Source organism: Tachyglossus aculeatus, chromosome 12, assembly GCF_015852505.1.
Source record: "Tachyglossus aculeatus isolate mTacAcu1 chromosome 12, mTacAcu1.pri, whole genome shotgun sequence".
NCBI classification, from domain to species: Eukaryota; Metazoa; Chordata; class Mammalia; order Monotremata; family Tachyglossidae; genus Tachyglossus; species Tachyglossus aculeatus.
The window spans coordinates 6,219,509-6,235,090 of record NC_052077.1 but is presented as its reverse complement, the minus strand read 5'-3'; positions in this window follow the sequence as shown (position 1 = coordinate 6,235,090).

The following is a 15,582-nucleotide window of genomic DNA, read 5'->3' as shown; positions in this document are numbered from 1 at the left end:
TGTGGACTAGCAATAATAGAAAATGATCAGCCTAAAACGCTATCAACTGCATACTTTCTTTCGGAAATCTTATTGTTCATACGCAGGGTATAGTAGCATTCACAGAAAGTTTGTAGCAATCAAACTTACTACATGTCAGGCTACTAAGGCTGGGGAAGATAGAAGCAAATTGGGTCGGCACCATTCATTCATTCATTCAATCATATTTATTGAGTGCTTACTGTGTGCAGAGCACTATACTAAGCGCTTGGGAAGAACAAGTCGGCAACATATGGAGAAGGTCCCTACCCAACAACGGGCTCACACCAGTTTCTGTCTCACTTGGGGCGTCACAGTCTTAATCCCCATTTTACAGATGGGGGAACTGAGACGCTTAGTACAGTGCTCTGCACACAGTAAGCTCTCAATAAATACGATTGAATGAATGAGATCCAGAGAAGTGACTCACCCACGGTCACACAGCAGACAAGTGGTGGAGCCGAGACTAGAACCCAGGTCCTCTGACTTCCAGTCCCAGGCTCTAGCCACTAGGCCACAATTTATTAAGTGCTTACTGTGAGCAGAACACTGTTCTAAGCGCTTAGGGGAGTACAAGGCAACAACCTAACAGACACATTCCCTAACCTCAACCAGCTTACAGTCAGGAGAAGCAGCATGGCTTAGACAGAGCCAAGCTGGGGAGTCAGAATGACCTGGGTTCTAATCCCACCTCTGCCACTTCTCTGCTGTGTGACCTTGAGCAAGTCACTTGGCTTCTCTGTGCCTCAGTTACCCCCATCTGTAAAATGGGACTTCATATTGTGAACCCCATGTGGGACATGGGCTGTGTCCAACCTGATTAGCTTGTGTCTACCCCAGTGCTTAGTACAGTGCCTAGCACATAGTAAGCACTTAAATTCCTTTAAAAAGGCACTTCATTGCTGGGGTCCAGGTTCTAAGAAGGAGGATGCCAGAGTAGGCAGTTGCAGATAATGGACACCCAAATGCACATGACATTATGTATTCTCCGCTGGGCACGTGACACAACGGGATGATGTCATACTATGTTGCAGAGGTCAGGCTAATTCCTACCAAAACTATCCCCCAGTTTGCCTGACTCCAGAGCTATTTCTCTCGCCTCCCACTTCCCTCAGAACACGGGTGCTGCTTCCGAGTCATGGAGCTCAGCAGAGGGAGCCTGAGTGCTTAAAATAAAAATATTATAAAGACACAAAAGACAGTGTGACAAGGAAGCTTGGAGCTGGCTGGATCTCAGCTCTGTGACCTGGAGTGGCGATAAGGGGCGAGCGCTTAGTTCAGTCCTTTGCAAAGAGTAAAGAAGCAGTGCATCCTACTGAAACAAGCATGGGCCTGGGAATCAGGGACCTGGGTTCTAATCCTGGCACTGCCACCCGTTTGCTGTGTGTGACCTTGGGCAAGTCACTTAACTTCTCTGTGCCTCCCTTTCTTCAACTGCAAAATGATACAACACCTGTTCTCCTTTCTACTTGGACTGTGAGCTCCATGTGGGACAGGAATTGCGTCCAGCTGATTAATTTATATCTCCATCAGAGCTTAGAACCGTGCTTGACACATAATATGTATGTGCTCAATCATTTAATTAAGTACGTAATAAATACTATTATTGTTATCACCACTACTGCTACTACTACTGGAAGTTCAGCTCGTTGGCACGCTGGTATTTTCAAACCTAGGACTACATACCTCGCTGACCTAATTTAGGCAGATATAAGCTCGTTGTATACAGGAAATGTGTCCGCTTATTGTTGCATTGGACTCTCCCAAGCGCTTAGGACAGTGCTTTGCACACAGTGAGCCTCAATAAATATGATTGAATGAATGAATGAATCTTATGGTATCTTAGTTTAGGTGGTTGGTTTGGTTTCAGACCATAAAGGAAAAGGGAATATGTCCCTTCAGCTGGAAGAGGGGGAGCTGATTCCTTTCTTTACCCTGCTGAAGTAGGGTCTGCTTAGACCTCACCTCCGATTCCTGCCTCTTTCCACCCGGAAGAGGAGGCGTGGAGAGCACATGACTGAACAACCTCCTCAAATCCCACCCAATCAAACCAGCTACCCCAAGGTGCCTTACCCCATTCTGAATGTCATGTGGATGGCTCTGAACACCCTTACAAATGCCAGCTTTTAGATGTAAACAGTGATGGCTGGAAGCTTCACCACCACCCTCCATGGCCTGGTTGTTTTGCCTAGAGGGTAATAAGCTGCAGAAACAGCTGTTAGTTGAAATAGGCACATGCTAAGCTTCAAGGAAATATTAACCAGGATGTAGAGAAGGAAGTAAAGTTCTGAGAAAAACAACCATAAGAAGGGCAGTTTGGTTGTGGAAAAAAAGAAGTTAAGATCTCTCTCCCTCCTCCCAGATAGCCATCCCTTCAAGCTGGACCAGGGCTCTTTTCCAATCCCGGATCTTGTATCCTGGTAGCGCTCACCTGATTTACCCTGTGGACGCTACATGAAAGGGAGGTGGCATTCATGGATTCTAATCGGGTTCTTAGGATGAAATCCATTCACCCAGCTCCAAGAAAAGCAACTGGGCAACTGTAGCCTATGAGCAGGTTCACTTTATAGTTGTTGTTTTTTATCAGATAGTAATTGCTTCCTCTCCTTAGTAAGGGAATAATCGGCAGAGGCAGGGGGATAATTACATTGACTGCAGTGACTGTTCACCTCAAAACAAGCTGGGAGAATTCAACAGGTCTCTTCCCCTCCTCCATAACTCCTGGAAGCTGCAGGTTCAGCACAGTGCTTTTCGGATGGAGCTATAAATTTAGGAGTTGGGCCGCAGGAACCGCCACTACCGGCAAAGGATTGCTCCCAAAGGCCAACTCCAAGGTCTTTGCACCCCTAAATTTGATCCGGTCTGAGTCCCAAACCGGCCCAAGCTAACATCCGCATACCTGAAAACTTGCTATAATAATAATAGTATTTGTTAAGTGCTTATTTTGTGCCAGGCTTTGTGCTAAGCACTGGGGTGGATATAAATAAGCAAATTGGGTTGGACGCAGCGTCTGTCCCGCATAGAGCTCACAGTCTTAATCTTCATATTACAGAGGAGAAAACTCAGGTACAGAGAAGTGAAGTGACCTGCCCAAGGCCACACAGTAGAAAAGTGGCAGAGTCAGAATTAGAACCCATGACCCTTGCTAAAGTTTGCCATAATGGCACCATTCGGCTGACAGGTTAGATTCTGCAACGGGTGGTTGAAATGGAAGTAATCATAATAATTGGGGTATTTGTTAAGTCTTGTGTGCCAAGCACTGTTCTAGACATTGGGGTGAATACACGATAAGCAGATCAAACACAATCCCTGTTCTACATGGAAATATTTTTTTTTTTTCCCTTCCAGGGAGGCTGGGTTAGGTGGACGAGGATAATCTAGAGTCCTAGGGCTAGGAGACACATTAAGAGGATCACACCCACACCATTGCTGGTGAAAAAAAAAATCAAATGATAGAAATGTATCGAGCATCTATTGCTTACAGTGGAGAGTCCATGAGGAGCAGCGTGACTCAGTGGAAAGAGCACGGACTTTGGAGTCAGAGGTCATGGGTTCAAATCCTGGCTCTGCCACTTGTCAGCTGTGTGACTTTGGGCAAATCATTTAACTTCTCTGTGCCTCAGTTACCTCATCTGTAAAATGGGGATTAAGACTGTGAGCCCCATGTGGGACAACCTGCTCACCTTGTAACCTCCCCAGTGCTTAGAACAGTGCATTGCACATAGTAAGCGCTTAATAAATGCCATTATTATTATTATTATTACTATGTCTTGCCTAACACAAAGGAGAGTAAGAAAACTTCCTCTGGTGTTTCTTTTTTCCTTATGGCACTTGTTAAATGCTTACAATATGCCAGGCACTGCACTAAGCACTGGGATAGATACAAGTTAATCAGATTGGACGCAGTCCATGTTCCACATGGGCTCACAATCTTAATCCCCATTTTACAGATGAGGTAACTGATGCAGCCAGATGTTAAATGACTTGCCTGAAATCACACAGCAGACAAATGGCAGAGCCAGAATTAGAACCCAGATCCTTTGACTCACAAGCCCTTGCTCTTTCCATCAGGCCACTGTTTCCTTCTGCTTCAGAAGGACCTGGGTTCTGGTCCCGGCTCCACCGCTTCTCTGCTGTGTGACCTTGGGCAAGTCGCTTCGGTTCTCTGTGCCTCAATCACCTCATCTGTAAAATGGGGATTAAGACCGTGACCCCCATTTGGGATACGGACTGTATCCAACCTGACTACCTTATATCTACCCCAGTGCTTAGAATAGTGCCTAATAAAAAAAATCAAATAAATCAATCACAGATATGCTCATAAATACTGGGGGGCTGAGGGTGGGGTGAACATCAGGAGCTTAAAGAGAACGTGCCTGGTAATTCTGTTGTATTGTTCTCTTCCAACAATTTAGTGCAGTGCTCTGCACAAAGTAAGCACTCAATAAATGCCATTGATTGATTGATTAAAGGGTAGGGATTTAAGTGCATAAATGATGGCTAATGGACATATGAATATAAATTTTGCTCTGAGAACTTCAGAGTTCTTGACGATGATGACTGATGGTTCATTCAATCATTTTTACTGAACGCTTACTGTGTGCACAGCACTGTACTAAGCTCTTGGGAGAGTACAATACAACAATCAGCACATTCTTGTGTTATTAATTAAATACTATATGCTAAGGACTGTACCAAACACTGGGGTAGATATAAGAAAATCAGATCAGACTCAATCCCTGCCCCACATGGGGCTCAGGTTCTAAGGGGGGAGGAGAACAGCCATCCAATCCCCATTTTCCAGCTGAGGAAACTGAGGCACACAAGTGACCTGCCCAAAGTTACATGGCAAACAAGTGATGGAGCCACGATTAGAACTCAGGCCCTCTGACTCCCAGGCTGATGCTCTTTCCATTAGGCCCTGCTGCTTCTCACAAGCAAACCATTTATTCATTCTTCCAGCAGCAGATCAAAGTAGGGCAGCCGCTCAAGTAGCCCAAAGTCATGCCAAGGGAAAAGCCAACTGGAAACTTAACCCACATAGTTAGGTGCCCCTCCCTACCTCAAGCCACTATGGCACTTTACCTCTTCATGAGCAGTTGAATTTCAAAGATAGTTATCACAGAGGCCGCTACTTCCATTTCTTCCCCATATTCACTCCCAACCCCACAGTACTTATGTCGATATCTTTAAATTATATATTACAACTAATTTATTCATATTAATTTCCATCTGCCCCTCTAGACTGTGAGCTCATTATTGTCAGAGTCTACCAACTCTGCTGTATTGAACTAACTCTGTGTGCTCTGCACATAGGTAGTGCTCAGTAAATACCATTATTGATTGATTGAAATGGGCAGCCCCTCCAAGTACTGTCCATTTTGCTGACATGGATTACAGAAGAATCCATCACGCTGGACCAACTGTTTAAATAATGTTAACCTTGGGCAGTCTTCTCATCCAGTTATCTCCTTGGAGCAAAATCCTGACCAAGATGTGTAGCTCCAAAGCAAAGCAGTAACTCGAGGTGGAATTAGGTAATTTTAAAGCTTCTGTTCTTCCTGGAGGAGGGAAGGGGTGAGGGAGAGGAGGAGAGGAATTGGGTACAGTATATAGCTTATATTTCTAAACTGTAAACTTGATTTGTTTCATGGAATTTGTTATGTGCTATGTGCCAGGAACTGTACAAAACGCTGGCGTAGATTCAAGCAGATCAGGTTGGACACAGCCTATGTCCCACACTGGGCTCACGGTCTTAATCCCCATTTTACAAATGAAGGAACTGAGGCACAGAGATGTGAAGCAACTGGACCGAGGTCACACAGCAGAGGAGGGGCAGAGCTGGGATTAAAACCCAGGCCCTTGTAACACCCAGGCCTGTGCTGTATCCACTAGGCCATGCTGATTCTCTCCATGTGGGCAGAGAACGTGTCTACCAACTCTGCTGTACCCTCCCAAGAATGAGGTATAGTGCTCTGCACAGAGTAGTGTTCAATAAACACCTGATTGATTGAAATGCCCAAGTGCTGTCCATTTTGCTGACGCAAATTACAGAAGAATCCACCATGTTGGACCAGTTCATTCATTCAATCGTACTTATTGAGCACTTACTGTGTTCAGAGCAGTGTTCTCAGCACTCGGGAGAGTACAGTACAACAATAAACAGACACATTCCCTTAGAAAATATGGTGGGTAGATAATGGATTGATCTATGGGGAGAGCGATCCTTTGATTGGGAATGGCGGTGGGTGTCCAGAAAGTCGGCACCCCACAAAGCCATGCGATCAGACCCAGAGCAGCCGGACCCATCCCGACCTCCGACCCGGCCTCCTCAGCTGCCTAGAGAGCCAAGTCAAATAGACAGTCCAGATCCCAAATGCCACTGGAACGAAGTGATACTCCGGATCGTGGCATCTGATCTCATCGGACACACCCGGCCTTTGATCGCAGCTGTTGAAGCTGATCTTGGACAGTGACAAAAAGGAGACGGACCAGCCTGGCAACGAGGCGAGGATGTGCATCATAAACAGCCCAAGTTCGCTTCCCATCTGGACTGATATTTACCAAACATGTCTGCCCTTTTCCTCGGCCACTTAATTGGATTGCTCATCGGAAACCCATTTTTCCCACATCTCCCTCTGTCTGTGCGGGGCGGGTCTTGGTCATGTGTTTGACTTTTGGTCCGAAGTCCCTGGGGGTAACTTGGAATAGAATATCGGAGAAGCAATTTAGGAGCTAATCAGAATTAAAAAGTGAGCACCTTGCTTGGATCTTAGGGAGTGTGTGACAAAGACTCCATTAAAGTGACCGGGAATGTTGTGACCACATGCTTTTCTTGTCGTTGAATGCCAAGGTAAATGCATTCCAGAGGAAAAAAATGTCATTACAGAGTCATTTGCATGCTAAAAATTCACATTCACCCTGCCGTGGCTCTATTTAGTGCCATAGTATCCAGTTGGTTGCACAAGATAATATATTTCACTGGGTTTATGACCACCAAATGAAGTGGAAATTTTCCAGACACTCCAAGCCAAATGATGATAATAATGATGATGGTATTTGTTAAAGTGCTTACTATGTGTTATAAACGTCCAACCTGACCAGTTTGTATCTACCCCAACAAAGTCCCTGTCCCACATTGGGCTCACAGTCTTAATCCCTATTTGACGGATGAGGGAATTGAGGCACGGAGAAGTGAAGTGACTTGACCAAGGTCACGCAGCAGACAAATGGCAGAGCAGGCCTTGAACCCAGCTCCTTTAGGTCTGTGCTCTATTCACTTGGCCATGTTGCCTTCTGACTCGGCTTCATTCATTCAATCACATTTATTGAGATCTTACTGTGTGCAGAGCACTGTACTAAGCGCTTGGGAGAGTACGATACAACAATAAACTGGCACATTCACTGCCCACAATGAGCTAGACAGATGAAAGGAGACGGAAGCTAATATAAATAAATAAATTACAGATAGGAACATAAGTGCTGTGGGGCTGGGAGGAGGGATGAACAAAGGGAGGGAGTCATGGTGAGACAGAAGAGAGTGGAAGAAGAGGAAAGGAGGGCTTAGTCAGGGAAGGCCTCTTGGAGGAGATGGGCCTTCAGTGAGGCTTTGAAGGAGGGTAGAGTAACTGCCTGTCAGATTTGAGGAGGGAGGGAGTTCCAATCAATCAATCAATCGTATTTATTGAGCACTTACTGTGTGCAGAGCACTGTACTAAGCGCTTGGGAAGTACAAGTTGGCAACATATAGAGACAGTCCCTACCCAACAGTGGGCTCACAGTCTAAAAGGGGGAGACAGAACAAAACCAAACATACTAACAAAATAAAATAAATAAACAAATAAAAAGTTCCAGATCAGAGGCAGGATGTGGCTGAGGGATTGGTGGTGAGATAGACGAGATGGAGGTACAGTGAGGAGGTTAGAATTAGAGGAGCAAAGTGTGCGGGCTGGGTTGTAGTAGGAGAGTAGCAATGTGAGGTAGGAGGGGGCAAGGTGAATAAGTGATCCTGAGCCTGAGTTGCACTGTGACTGGCAGTGTGTCATAGACACTTCCCCATTGAGGGCATGAGGCCCAATTGTACCAATTCAGAATAACAATATTGATATTTGTTAAGCGCTTACTACATGCCAATTATTGTGCTAAGCATGGGACTGATGACTACCCAATCAAATAAAATTTAGTCCCGGTCTCACACAGGGCTCTCAGTCCAAGGGAAAGGCAGAATAGGTAGATCCTCCCCATTTTACAGATGGAGAAACCAAACTACAGAGGTGGTACATATCTTTAAGTTATGCATTTTGAATTATATATTGTAAATTTTTTTATTTATATTAATGTCTGCCTCCCCCTCTATACTGTAAACTCACTGTGGGGCAGGAACATGTCTGCTAACTCTATTTCATTTTACACTCCCAAGGGCTTAGTACAGTACTCTGCACACAGTAAGTGTCCAATAAATACCACTGATTGATTGATTGATTGACTCACTGAAGGTAAGATCACACAGTGGGCAATTAGTGGAGCAAAAATAGAACACACGCCTCCCACCCCCAAGTCTGGTGGTATTTCTTCTAGGTTATACTGGGACACTACTACTACTAAGCGCTTAGTACAGTGCTTTGCACACAGTAAGTGCTCAATAAATATGATTGAATGAGTGAATACTACCGGATGTTACTGCCCATAATCCCTAGGCCCCATCAACAGCCTTTTTGTCCATCTGGGTGGTTATGGTGGTCAACCAGAGGTGTTTATTCATTCAGTCATATTTATTAAGTGCTTACTGTTTGCAGAGCACTGTACTAAGCACTTATTTATTGAATGCCTACTGTGTGTCCAGAATATTGTGAAGAGAACAGGATTTTTTCCGTCTTGATGAAGGATATGCGAGCAAGGGTGAATGCATGTCAGGTGCATGAATCCATCATGGCTCTGCTCCAGTTTCCAATAACTCCAAATGCACCCAGGGATGGGGAATTACTATTATCATTATTAATTATAACACTAATAATAGCAAATAACAGTATTTGTTGAGTGCTTACTCTGTCCTAAGCACTGGGACACAAGACAATCAGGTTGGACACAATCCCTGCCTCACATGGGGCTCAGGAAGGGAAGCAGTCAGGAGGACCTGAGTTTTAATCCTGACCCCGCCACTCGTCTGCTGTCTGATCTTGGGCAAGTCACTTGATTTCTCTGTGCCTCAGTTCCCTCATCTGTAAAATGGGGATTAAAACTGTGAGCCCCACATGGGACAGGGACTGTATCTAACCTGAAGAGTTTGCATCTACCCCAGAACTTAGTAGCTGGAATACCATAAAGAAAGAACATTGTCTGTGCTTTCTGTGACATTCACCAGGGTCCCTTTGAGATCATTAAATGACCACTTCTGTGCTAATGGGACACCCATCAAGACTAATAGAACCGTTGCCAATTAGATCCGAAGAAGGAATGCCTAGAAAACAAGATGGGTCTTTGTTATTTATAGAATCTTTATCATCTTAGTGCTTAAAGGCTTCTGTGATTCTTAAATCCTACCATTACCTCTCAGACCTTTTAAAACTCTCTGAGCCTTGGCCTCTTGGTCTATAAAGCAGCAATACTACTGTCTTATCTGGTCTTATGCCGTCTAGTCGTCTCCGACCCATAGCGACGCCATGGACACATCTCTCCCAGATAGTGTATCCATAGAGTTTTCTTGGTAAAAATACAAAAGTGGTTTACCATTGCCTCCTTCCACGCAGTAAACTTAAGTCTCTGCCCTCGACTCGCTCCCTTGCCGCTGTTGCCCAGCACAGGTGAGTTTTGATTTGTAGCACATTTCCTGCCACTTGCTAGCCACCGCATAAACTCGGAATGGAAAGGATAGGCCTCTGCCTGACTCACCCTCATGAAGTCGAGACTGGTAGAGTACTGGAAACTCTCCATGTGCGACCCTGAGAGGGGAAAAATGCTATTACTTTCCATAAACTATTAGACCGCTCTTACTGAGGTCTCCTGCTTTGAGGGAGCCACCAGGAAGAAGGGAGATGAGCAGGGGCCCCAAACTGACGCTCTCATTATCTCGGCGTGTTCCTCGAAGGATGCAGAGGGAAGTGGGTAGGAACTGGGTCAGCAGGAGACACTCTCCTACACATCGATTCTGTCTCTGCCATTCTTGAATCCAGATCTCCCAGTAACTTTCCACCCCCAGAGGGGAATAATGCAATAATGACTGTAAAATGCTTGGAGTTCATCAAACAAAAGGGACTCTTGTCTCTCCCCATTCCAGTCTCCACTTTGCCTCCTAGATAATCTTCTTCAAAAACATTCAGGACATGTCACCCCCTTCAAAAATCTCCAATGATTGTCTATCCAACTGTGTATCGAACAAAAACTCCTCATCATTGGCTTTAAAGCACTCTATCACCTTGCCCCCTCCTACGTCTCCTCGCTTCTCTCCTTCTACAACCCAGTCCGCACACTCTGCTCCTTTAGTGCTAACCTTCTCACTCTGCCTCCATTTCATCTGTCTGACCCCTGGCCCACATCCTGCCTCAGTCCTGGAACCCCCTCCCTCTTCAAATCCAACAGAAAATTACTCTCCCACCCTTCCAAGCCTTATTGAAGGCATATCTCCTCCAAGAGGCCTTCCCAGACTAAGCCCCACTTTTCCTCATCTCCTACACCCTTCTGTGTCACCCTGACTTGCTCCCTTTCCTCTTCTCCCCTCCCAGCCCCACAGCACTTATGGATATATCTGCAATTTTTTTTATTTATATTGATGTCTGTCTCCCTCCTTCTAGACTATGAATTCATTGTGGGCGAGGAATGTCACTGTTTACTGTACCTCCTCAAACGCTTAGTTCAGTGCTCTAGACTGTGAGCCTATTGTGGGCAGGGATTGTCTCTCTGTTGCTGAATTGTACTTTTCAAGTGATTAGTACAGTGCTCTGCACACAGTAAATGTTCAAAAAATACAGTTGAATGAATGAATGCTCTGCACAAAGTAAGCACTTAATAAATATGATTGAAAGAATGAATGACTGAGTTTACTGCTGGTGAGCATGGTGTTTAATAACATAAAAGGTGCAAAAAAGGGTATTTAAATTTCAGGTTGACACTGGAGGGTCCGTTTTCCAAGAAGATGTACAAACACAAATATGCAGATGATCACATACATAATTTACACCCATGAAGGAAAGGAGGGAGGTCTAGAGTCACCTCCTGTGCAATGCTTTGAAGATAAACCCTAGGGGTCCAATTTTACAAATGTGCAAATTGTAAGAGTGAAATGAGACTCTACTCCCAGTGAAAGAGGCCAAGGAGTGGAGGGAGGGGAAGGGGGAGAGAATTCTATTCTGAGTCTGCCAGCTTTTCCCAGGGCTAAGGAAGCCACTCCATCTGTCTGTTTGAGGAAGGACCAGGCACTCACATTTGGAGTTGGCTGCTAAGCAGCACAGATCAGGTTAAAAAAAAATACCAAAAATGCCTGCCCAAATTATTCAGATTCTAATAGTATAAGCGTACAGGGAACATATCTACCAACTCGATTGTACTGTACGCCCGACTACTTAGTACATTGCTCTGTACATTGAAAATGCTCAACAAAAACCAGTGAATGATTGATCGATACGTGCTTTTTCAGAAGGGTTTTATCTTAGGATCCACCTTACATAAAGAAGTCAAAGTCCAAGAAGAAAACACTCAACTTGTGTTTCTTTCTCCTCTTCCCATGTTTCCCCAGACCTTAGTCTTTCTTTACCAAGCCTGGAAACAGGGCTCAGGGCATGTGCTGCAGTCTTTTCGGATGTTAACTACAACATAAACTACTGAAATCACATACCGAGTTAATCAAGCCTATTTCTTGCTATCGTTGCATCCAGTGCTGAAACGCTGTGAAACAATAGTAGAAAAATCACCACTTCATAACAGATTTCAGAATCGTAATTCGGCAACCCCAAGGTTTCAATTTCCCACCGTTCCCCTGCTATTTTATCCTCACTGCTATCTCCCACCCTCTTAGAAGAAAGAGGCTAGGGAGAACTTCAAGGCAGTGTAAGGAACCCAAGAGAAATTAACATAACCAAATAATCCGGGTTTCTACTCTCTCTAGCAGCTTTGCCCACTATTTGTGTTTAATGACTTGCGTGTATAACTTTAACTACCATACTTTCATGGTCTGAAATAGCAGTGGCACTGCAACAGGTAACTAGATGACTGGATCATCTGGAATTTGAAGGTAATGGCTGTTGATTCAATTTAATAAAACAGGAGGAAATTAAGGGTGAGATTCAGGAAGCATTTATCCTTTTCTCTGGATAAATGCCCCAACTGATCACCTCTTTCATTCATTCAGTTGTATTTATTGAGCACTTACTGTGTGCAGAGCACTGTACTAAGTGCTTGGGAAGTACAAGTTGGCAACATATAGAGACGGTCCCTACCCAACAACGGGCTCACAATCTAGAAGGGGGAGACAACAAAACAAAAAACATGTGGACAGGTATCAAGTTGTCAGAACAAATAGAAGTAAAGCTAGACGCACATCATTAACAAAATAAATAGAATAGTAAATATGTACCAGTAAAATAAACAGAGTAATAAACCTGTACAAACATATATACAGGTGCGGTGTCTCCATCCTCAAAGAAGATGACGGCAGACAAGTCTGAACTCTCCTTCTGGGCTAGGATTGGGTCTACAAACTCTATCGTAGTGTGCTTTCCCCTATTCATTCTTTCAATTGTATTTATTGCCTGCTTACTGTGTGCAGAGCACTGCACTAATGTTGAGAACAAGGCTCTGCATACGGCAAGCACTCGTTTGAGTGACTCTGACCCAGTGTGCAGAACACGGTATTAAGCACCTGTGAGTATAATAAAACAGAGGTGGTAGGTACTTTTCCTGAGTCCAACGAGCTGCAAATCAGTATCAGTATTTCTTGAAGCCCTACCGTGTGTACAGGACTTTACTAGATGCTTGGAGAAGTATGATAAAAGTAGAAGACACAGGCCCTGCCCTTAAGGAGCTTAAAATCTAAGAGGGTAGACGCTTGGTGTTGAAGCTCTACTCAGTTGAACTGAAGTTGGACCAGCATTAAACCAGGCGAGGTGGGATGATAACATATTTCCAGGCTGGTCAGCAGTAATGAATCAGAGATATCTCCCCAAGACAATGAGGAGACTCAGAATAATAATAACAATAATAATAATAATAATAATAATAATAATGGCATTTATTAAGCACTTACTATGTGCAAAGCACTGTTCTAAGCGCTGGGGAGGTTACCAGGTGATCAGGTTGCCCACGGGGGGCTCACAGTCTTAATCCCCATTTTACAGACGAGGTAACGGGCACAGAGAAGTGAAGTGACTTGCCCAAAGTCACACAGCTGACAATTGGCAGAGCCAGGATTTGAACCCATGACCTCTGACTCCAGAGCCCGTGCTCTTTCCACTGAGCCACACTGCTTCTCTAAAAAATGATGGCATTTGTTAAGCACTTACTATGTGCAAAGCACTGTTCTAAGCGCTGGGGAGGATACAAGGTGATCAGGTTGTCCCACATGAGGCTCACAGTCCTAATCCCCATTTTACAGATGAGATAACTGAGGAACAGAGAAGTGAAGTGACTTGCCCAAGGTCACACAGCTGACATGTGGTGGAGCCCAGATTTGAACACACGACCTCTGACTCCGAAGTCCGGGCTCTTTCCACTCAGACATGCTGCTTCACACACACACACACACACACACACACACACACACACTTGTCTTCAAAGTCTCAGAAAGCTGTCAGCTGACCTGTATTATTTATAACCAAAATGATATGCTACAAATACTCATAATAATAAAAATTGTGGTATTTGTTAAGTGCTTGCTCCATTCCAGGCACTGTACTAAGCACTGGGGTGGATACAGGCAAATCAGGTTGGACAAAGTCCCTGTCCCACATGGGGCTCACAGTCTGAATTCCCATTTTACAGTTGAGGTAACTGAGCCTCAGAAAAGTTAAGTGACTTGCCTAAGGCCACACAGCTGACAGACTTGGGATTAGAACCCAGGTCCTTCTAACTTTCAGGCCTATGCTCTATCCACTAGGCCACCTCAGAGTTGGCCCTCAGATATAAATATGTACATGTACATACATATATATATACACACACACAACCCTCAGAGTTGGTGCACCTAACTGCAAGACTAAATTGTACTCTCCCAAGTGCGTAGCACAGTGCTCTGCCCACAGCAAGCGCTCAATAAATACAAATGAATGAATAAATTTGAAAGAGTTCTCCCCAATTCAGAGAGAAGCCTGAGCTTGGTTGGTTATGTGACTTCTCCACGGCATTTCTTTCTTTCCGTAATGCGGGGGAGAAAAAAAAGATTATAACCAAAACATGCCCTTATGATCCGCTAATTATTAAACCTGGAAGAAGGTGTTTTCCTTCTAACCCTCCAGCTGCTTCTGATTAAACCAAGCGGCAGATCACTTGTAGAGGAGGTGGTGGGTTTATAAATATGAACTAGATCCCATGCTCCAGTTTTATGGTGCATCAAAGGTTTCACAGTGGGTGAGGCAGTTCAGTGAATCAATGTGAACTCTTCTGGTTTTGTCTTTGATTTTAAGCTGACATCTGATCCCCCAGGGGTACCAAGCCAAGCAAAGACCACTGTGTGAACGGGGACTCAAAATAGAAGCATCTAGTGAGAGTTAGGGAGCCACACAGTCATATTCATTCATTCAATCGTAATTATTGAGCGCTTACTGTGTGCAGAGCACTGGACTAAGCGCTTGGGAAGTACAAGTCGGCAACATATAGAGACAGTCCCTACCCAACAATGGGCTCACAGTCTAGAACATGGAAATTGCAGGGTTGAATGGCTTTCTTTAGCTTCCTGGAACCATTGGCCTATCCCATTCAGGGCAAACCTGAGCTAGTCTAAAAAGAATTTCTGGCTAAGTCAGTTTCAGAATCAGAATGTGGAGACAAGATATAATTTCTCCCAAATAATATTTTGTGGTATTTGTTAATCGCTGACTATTTGCTAGGGACTGTATTAAGCACTAGTGTAGATACTAGACAATTAGACTGGACACGGTCCATATCCCACCATTTTGCAGATGCAGTAATTGAGGCCCAAAGAAGTGACTTGCCCAAGGTAATAGTAATAATGATAACAATAACAATATTATTAATAATAATGATAATAATATGGGTATTTCTTAAGAGCTTGCTATATGCCAAGCACTTATTAGGTGCTGGGGTAGATATAAGATAATCAGGTCCCACTTGGAACTCACTGTAAGTCGAAGGGAGAACAGGTACTAAATCCCCATTTTGCAGATGAGGGAACTGAGGCTCAGAGATTTAGTGAAGTGACTTGTCCAAGGCCAAAGAGCAGGTTAGTGGAAGAGCTGGGATTTGAATCCAGGTCTTCTGACTCCCAGGCTTGAGCTTTTTCCACTAGGCCACACTGCTTTTCTCATAAGTTCTAGATGTTCCTTTACGTGTTTGGTCCATAATAAAGAGTTCCTGTTACCAGTGATGAAATCTGTGACCTCCTTTCCTCCTCAGCCAGGT